General features: G+C 41.6%; 1 pseudogene; it reads right to left on the reverse strand.

Annotated features, from left to right (window-relative positions):
* Positions 1–334: 334 nt before the first annotated feature.
* On the reverse strand, positions 335–1,547 carry LOC138079685 (methylosome protein WDR77 pseudogene; annotated as a pseudogene).
* Positions 1,548–7,180: the final 5,633 nt, after the last annotated feature.

The following is a 7,180-nucleotide window of genomic DNA, read 5'->3' on the forward strand; positions in this document are numbered from 1 at the left end:
GCTAAGAAAGTCACTTTCTCCAGAGCTTACAGTATGATAGAAAAAAACAGTTGTAAATGTTAAAAATCTCCTTTTTTAAAAACTTAAAAATTAAGAGCTGTTTAAGAAAAAGATTTTAATATGAAATATTTTATACGGGGTTTTCCTGGTGGCTCATATGGGAAAGAATCTGCCTGCAATGCAGAAGACCTAGGTTCAAGCCCTGGGTTGGGAAGATTCCTTGGAGAAGTGAATGGCTACCCACTCTATTATGCTTTCCTGGAGAACTCCATAAACTTTTGTCCAAAAAACATTCACCACCATCTAGCTGATGTAGAAATTTTTTTTTTCATGTTCAAGGAATTGTTCTTCCCTGACTATAGGACTTCAGAATCCAGCCTCTCCCAGCCTGAGAGACAATGCCTACTAACTGCACAGATCTGGTGTACTGACACACTGTATAAGGCTCCTGTGTTGTCTCACACAACGAGAGGGCAGGAGCAAAGGGAGTGGATACTCTCGGGGGGTTTGCTTCTTGTCTGAAATCCAGTCTACTCAGCAACACTCTTAGATCAGGCTCTGGGAGAGCTTCTGAGGGCATGAAATGGTGGAGGACCTCACGGTCCCAGACCACTGTGGTAAGAAGGGAGTGATTCAGTGCAGACCAAGTAGCATTTCTCACAAAGTTTCTGTGGGCTTGGCTTCTAAACCTCCGAAAGGTCTAAGTCCAGTAGAGCAAGTGAGTAGTTGTCGCTGACAGAGGCCAGGAGGGGAGCACTGTGTGGCCCAGTGACGCACCAGGACTGTACCACCGAGCTGAGGGCACAGCTTGCACTCAGGTGTCCATAGGGAGGACAGTCCCATTCTTATCACCAAAGACAAAGACTTCAGTCTGCTGAGGATGCAAAGCCAGGGAGGCAAGACGGTAGCCAGAGGCACCGTGGCCCATCTGTGAGGCTGGCTTAGGACAGCAGATATCCTCCAATAAGATTCTGTTGTCCTCGCCTCATGAAAGAAACACAGGATCCTTGTGGAGAAAGGCAGCAACACAGGTGGCCTGCCCAGAATGAGCTTGGTAGGAATTTCGAACCATCTGCCGAGCAAGGTCTCAAGCCTTGATCCAGACGTCTTTGCTACCAGCTCACAGCTTGTGTGCCCGAGCTCGGGACACTGACTGTAGACACAATGTCGTCATGCTTATACTTGCAGAACTTGTTGTCAATGAGCGTCTCATTCTCATCCAGCTCCCACAGTTCAACAGCCACCAGGATCAGAAGCCACTAGGATACCTCTGTCTCCTATCCAAGTGAGGTCAGCCACTCTGGCCTCCGTCTGGACTCCAGCAAAGCAGAAACCTTCCTTGGGGGCGGCACAAAGCGGCCTTGAAAAGCCTGAGGGGGCCAGCCCAGCAGTGGCCACTCAGGTTAGAAGCCTGGAGTAGGAACATCCCATCAAACAGGTACAGTGCAGCCTCCAATACCTGCTCCATAGGCAGGCGCGTTAGGGGGAAAGTTCCACTTTTGGCCACACGGTGTGGGCACGAGGAAGGACAGGGTTTCCTTCTGCATCTCCATGATTCTAACTCCAGCCTAGACACAAACTAGATGCCCATCTGAAATTCAGCTCAGCAAGTCCCCATGTGGTTCCTCTCTGGGCCTCTGGTCTTCTAAACAGGCTACAGCCTCTATATCTCCTGAAGAAGAAAATATTGAATGTTAATGGTTTATCTATGTAGCAATCCTTTAAAATCCTCTCCCCAAAGAAGGACATTGAGCAATCATTTTAATTCTTTCTAAACAGCATTATCCACAAATCTTCATGCTATTAAGCTGTTATTTCTAGATCAAAGACCTTTGGTATTTCCTCTTTGTTTACAGGGTATACTCCAAACTTTTAAGTTGAAAGTATGATACCTTGTGGGGCTTCCCTGGTGGCTCAGATGGTAAAGAATTTGCCTGCTTTGTGAGTGACCCAGGTTCAATCCCTGACTCGAAAAGATCCACTGGAGAAGAGAATGGCTACCCACTCTAGTATTCTTGCCTGGAAAATTCCTTAGACAGAGGAACCTGACAGTCTACTGTCCGTGGGGTCACAAAGAATCAGACTCAACTGAGCAACTAACACTTTCACTTTTCATGGAAACTTGTGGTTCCAGAAGACTTTTCTAGCCTCACCATTCACTACTTTATTACATTCAAGTTTTGACTTTCATAATGAATAGTTTTTACAACACTGTATTTTAACTGAACCATTCTCATGCTTTGTGTTGTTTGTCTACTTGCCTTTCCAAATGCTGTTCCTTTCACCTGGCTCTTTATCTGGTTTTTAACCACACGTGACATTGCTCTTTCCCTCCTCTTATTGCCAGGGATATTTGGCAGTATCTGGAGACTTTCTGGTTGGCCCAATTGGAGGATGCCACTGGTGTCTAGTGGATAGAGGCTAGGGATGCTGCTAAACATTCTACAGTGCACAAGACAGACACCATGACAAAGAATGATCTGTTCCAAAACATTCCTAGTGCCAAGGTTGAGAATCTCAAGATAGAAAGTCCTGTCCTTTTCTCTTTGTTCAAATTCTAACTGTTCTTTATAGCTTCTTTTAATGATTACCTCCTCCATGAAAGCTGGTCTTGGTCTTTCCATCCACATAATCACTCTTTTGACTTTCAACCTTCCCAGGCAACATCCTTTTTTTCTATTTAGTATTTTATTTTTTATTTATTTAAGGCAATTTTAAAAGAAGCAGTTTTAGATCCACACACAGCAAAATTGAGAGGAAGGTGTGGGGATTTCCCATATGCTTTCTGCTCTCATATGTGCATAATTTCTACCATATCAACATCCTTCACCAGAATGGTACATTCGTTACAATTGCTAAACCTCCATTGGCACATTGTAACCATCCAAAGCCCATAGTTTACACTAGGGTTCACTCTTGATGTTGTATGTTATATGAGTTTGGAAAATGCCTAATGACATGTATCCACCGTTATATTATCATACAAAGTATTTTCACTGCCCTAAAAATCTCTCTTCTCCATCTCTCAGAGTCCCCATTCCCTGGCATCCACTGATCTTTTTGCTGCCTCCAGGGTTTTGCGTTTTCCAGAGTGTCATATAGTTGGAGTCATCAACTACAAGTAAGTAGACTCTTCAGATTGGTTTCTTTTGCCTATTAATATGCATCTAAATTTCCTCTACTGTACAATTGAATGTTCAAACTACTGTACAATTGTACTCATTTCACATGCTAGCAAGATTATTCTCAAAATCCTTCAAGCTAGGCTTCACCAGCACATGAACTGAGAAATTCTGCATGTACAAGCTGGGTTTTGAACAGTCAGAGGAACAGAGATCAGATTGCCAACATTCACTGGACTATGGAGAAAGCAAGGGAGTTCCAGAAAAGTATTTACTTCTGCTTCATTGACTATGCTAAAGCCTTTGACTGTGTGGATCACAACAAATTGTGGAAAATTCTTTAAGAGATGGGAGCACCAAACCACCTTACCTGTCTCCTGAGAGATCTGTATGTGGGTCAAGAAGCAATAGAACTGGACATGGAAAAATTCACTGGTTCCAAATTGGGAAAGAAGTACTATAAGGCTGTACATTGTTACTCTCTTTATTTAACTAACATGCAGAGTACGTCATGTGAAATGCTGGGCTGGATGAATCACAGGCTGGAATCAAGATTGCAGGAGAAATATCAACAGCCTCAGATATGCAGAAGATACCACTCTAATGACAGAAAGTAAAGAGGAACTAAAGAGCCTCTTGATAAGAGTGAAAGAGGAGAGTGGAAAAAAAAAAAAAACCAGCTTGAAATTCAGCATTAAAAAACTAAGGTCATAGCATCTGGTCCCATCACTTCATGGCAAAAAGAAGGGTAAAAAGTGGAAGCAGTGACAGACTTTGCTTTTTGGGGCTCCAAAATCACTGCAGATGGTGACTGTAGCCACAAAATTAAAAGACACTTGCTCCTTGGAAGGAAAGCCATGACAAACCTAGACAGCTTATTAAAAAGCAGAGACATCACTTTGCAGACAAAGGTTCATATAGTTAAAGCTATGATTTTTCCAGTAGTTATGTATGGATATGAGAGTTGGACTATAAAGAAGGTTGAGCATTGAAGAACTGATGTCTTTGAATTGTAGTGCTGGAGAAGACTCTTGAGAGTCCCTTGGACTGCAAGGAGATCAAAACAGTCAACCCTAAAGGAAATCAATCCTGAATATTCATTGGAAGTACGGATGCTGAAGCTGAAACTCTAAGACTTGGGCCACCTGATGCAAAGAGCCGACTTGTTGAAATAAACCCTGATGCTGGGAAAGACTGAAGGCGAAAAGAGAAGGAAGAGCAGAGGATGGGATGGTTAGATGGCATCACTGACTCAATGGACATGAATTTGAGCAAACTCTGGGAGATAGTGGAGGACAGGGGAACACGGCCTGCTGCAGTCCATGGGGTCACAAACAGTTGCATGTGACTTAGCGACTGACTGAACAACAACAGCAGATTTCCTCAATTTTTTTTATGACTTAGTAGCTCACTTCTTTTTTGCACTGAATAACATTCCACTGTGCCAGTACTCTTGCCTGGAAAATCCCATGGATGGAGGAGCCTGGCAGGCTGCAGTCCATGGGGTCGCTGAGGGTAGGACACGACTGAGCGACTTCACTTTCCCTTTTCACTTTCATGCATTGGAGAAGGAAATGGCAACCCACTCCAGTGTTCTTGCCTGGAGAATCCCAGGGACGGGGGAGCCTGGTGGGCTGCCGTCTAAGGGGTCGCACAGAGTCAGACACAACTGAAGCGACTTAGCAGCAGCAGCAGCAGTATGGTCTAAGGCAGTGATTCCAAAACTTAAAGAGGACTCAAAATCCTGGTGAGGAGAGCTTGTCAAAATGTGGACTTCATCCCTTTCTCGGAGTTTCTGATTGATTCTGTAGGTCTGGGGAGGACCCAAGAATTTCTAAGAAGTTCCCAGGTGGTGCTGATGTGCTAATCTGAGGACCACACTTTGAGAACCATTGCTATAGACTATCCTGGGAGCCAGACAGGTCTGATTTTGTATCCCAGTTCTACTTCCACATTATATGACAATGAACTGGTTATTTTACTTCTCTAAACCTCAGTTTCCTCACCTGTAAAAAGAAAATAAGAATACTAACCACCTCACAGATTAATTTACTAGGATTTAACAAAATGACATATATATGTTAAATATAGGGTATTCTTTGGTATTATTTTTGTTGCTTGGTAAATACTAAAATATACCAGCTATTATTTTGTTGTTGGAAAACAAAGGGTTAGAAAGTACGGATTTGTTGACATTCATAGGCTAAACCCAAGGGAATAGCCAACACTTCCAAAACTGGCATGGAAGCAAACTATGGGGCGTAGTGGAGCAACTGTTTATCACTCAATGGTATACTGACCCTTCTCTGTGTACATGTTACTTCATCCTTAGCAAGAGGAATGAAGTTTGTTGATTTGTTACCATTTGATACAGGGTATCCCTATTGGGCATAGTTTTATTCTAAGCTTCTCAAAGGATTAGCTCTTCCTAACGTTCAGGTAACTATATATGCTTTCAGCATAGATAAGAATAACTGGTCCAATCTTCTGTGGTCGAAATGGCAGTCTTGGTTGTATTCGATGTACATAGTATAAGTCACAACAGAGATAGCAAGAGCACAATGGGAATGACAAACAGGATCTTGGCATGGACCACCCTGGCAAGTATTTTCACCCATATTTCTTGTCTGAACTTGTCTGAGTGGCTTTGCTTTAAGGTCTGTCTCTAGGTTGAAGGGGCAGTGGCTATAGAGAAAAAGCTATAGAAAGCCGTTTTCATGGCTATGGTAAAGGTGCAAGAGAACAAGCAGGAACATGCAAGGCATATTGAGACCTAGGCTTGAAACTAGCATTCTGTCACTTCTGCCCCCTTCTTTAGGCCAAAGCAAGTTACAAGAGGTGGGGAAAGATAGTTACCTCTACAATGTCACTACTCAGGAGTAGACAAATTGTTCATTCAGACATACAGGGAACATCAAAATTTAACACAGGAAGAGAATATTTTAATTCATGGAGAAAACAATTTATTTAACAATTGGTACTGGTACAACTTGTTGTTCATCTATAAGAAAATAAAATTGGATTCCTATGTTTCAAATATACAAAAGTAAATTTCAGTTCAAAGACTCAATTATAAAAATTAAAATGTTAAGAATTTTAGAAAAAAATCTAAGAGACAAGGCATACAGTCTATGGGGAAAGAAAGACCTTAATGGTGATGATAATAAAATAATAATAAGCCTAGCATCTATTTTTAAAATTTTTATGATAATTTTTTCCTAGCATCAATTTAAAAATTGATATATCTGAGCACATAAATGCTAAAAATTTTATGTAAAATAAAGTATAAGCAATGCTTGCTGACAGTCATTAAATTTAGAACAAATATTTGCAAAGCAGATGATGGTTTTAGCAAGGGTTAATAACTATAATACACAGAGAATTCTTACAATTTGACAAAGAAGACAAACAACTCAACAGAAAAACAAACAAGGGTATGATTATGCAATTCACAAGAGCAAATCCAAACAACCAATAAATATATCACAGTCCAGGTTTGATGCATGATACTGGATGCTTGGGGCTGATGCACTGAGACGACCCAGAGAGATGGTACGGAGAGGGAGGAGGGAGGGGGGCTCAGGATGGGGAACACGTGTATACCTGTGGTGGAGTCATGTTGATATATGGCAAAACCAATACAATATTGTAAAGTAATTAACCTCCAATTAAAATAAATAAATTTAAAAAAGATTCAATATTCAAAAAACAAAGATCATGGCAAAAAAAATAAAATAAAACAATCTCGAAGAGTTAAAAAAAAAAAGATGCTCCAATGTGCTAGTAGTCATAAAAATGCAAACTATATTAACATCAACGCACCATGTTACATCTCTCAGACTAGAAAATGCTAAAGTGAAGTGAAGTGAAGTCGCTCAATTGTGTCCGACTCTTTGTGACCCCATGGACTGTAGCCTACCAGGCTCCTCTGTCCATGGGATTTTCCAGGCAATAGTACTGGAGTGGATTGCCATTTCCTTCTCCAGGGGATCTTCCCGACCCAGGGATTGAACCCAGGTCTCCCACATTGTAGACAGACACTTTACCGTCTGAGCCAA

Source organism: Capricornis sumatraensis, chromosome 5, assembly GCF_032405125.1.
Source record: "Capricornis sumatraensis isolate serow.1 chromosome 5, serow.2, whole genome shotgun sequence".
NCBI lineage: Eukaryota > Metazoa > Chordata > Mammalia > Artiodactyla > Bovidae > Capricornis > Capricornis sumatraensis.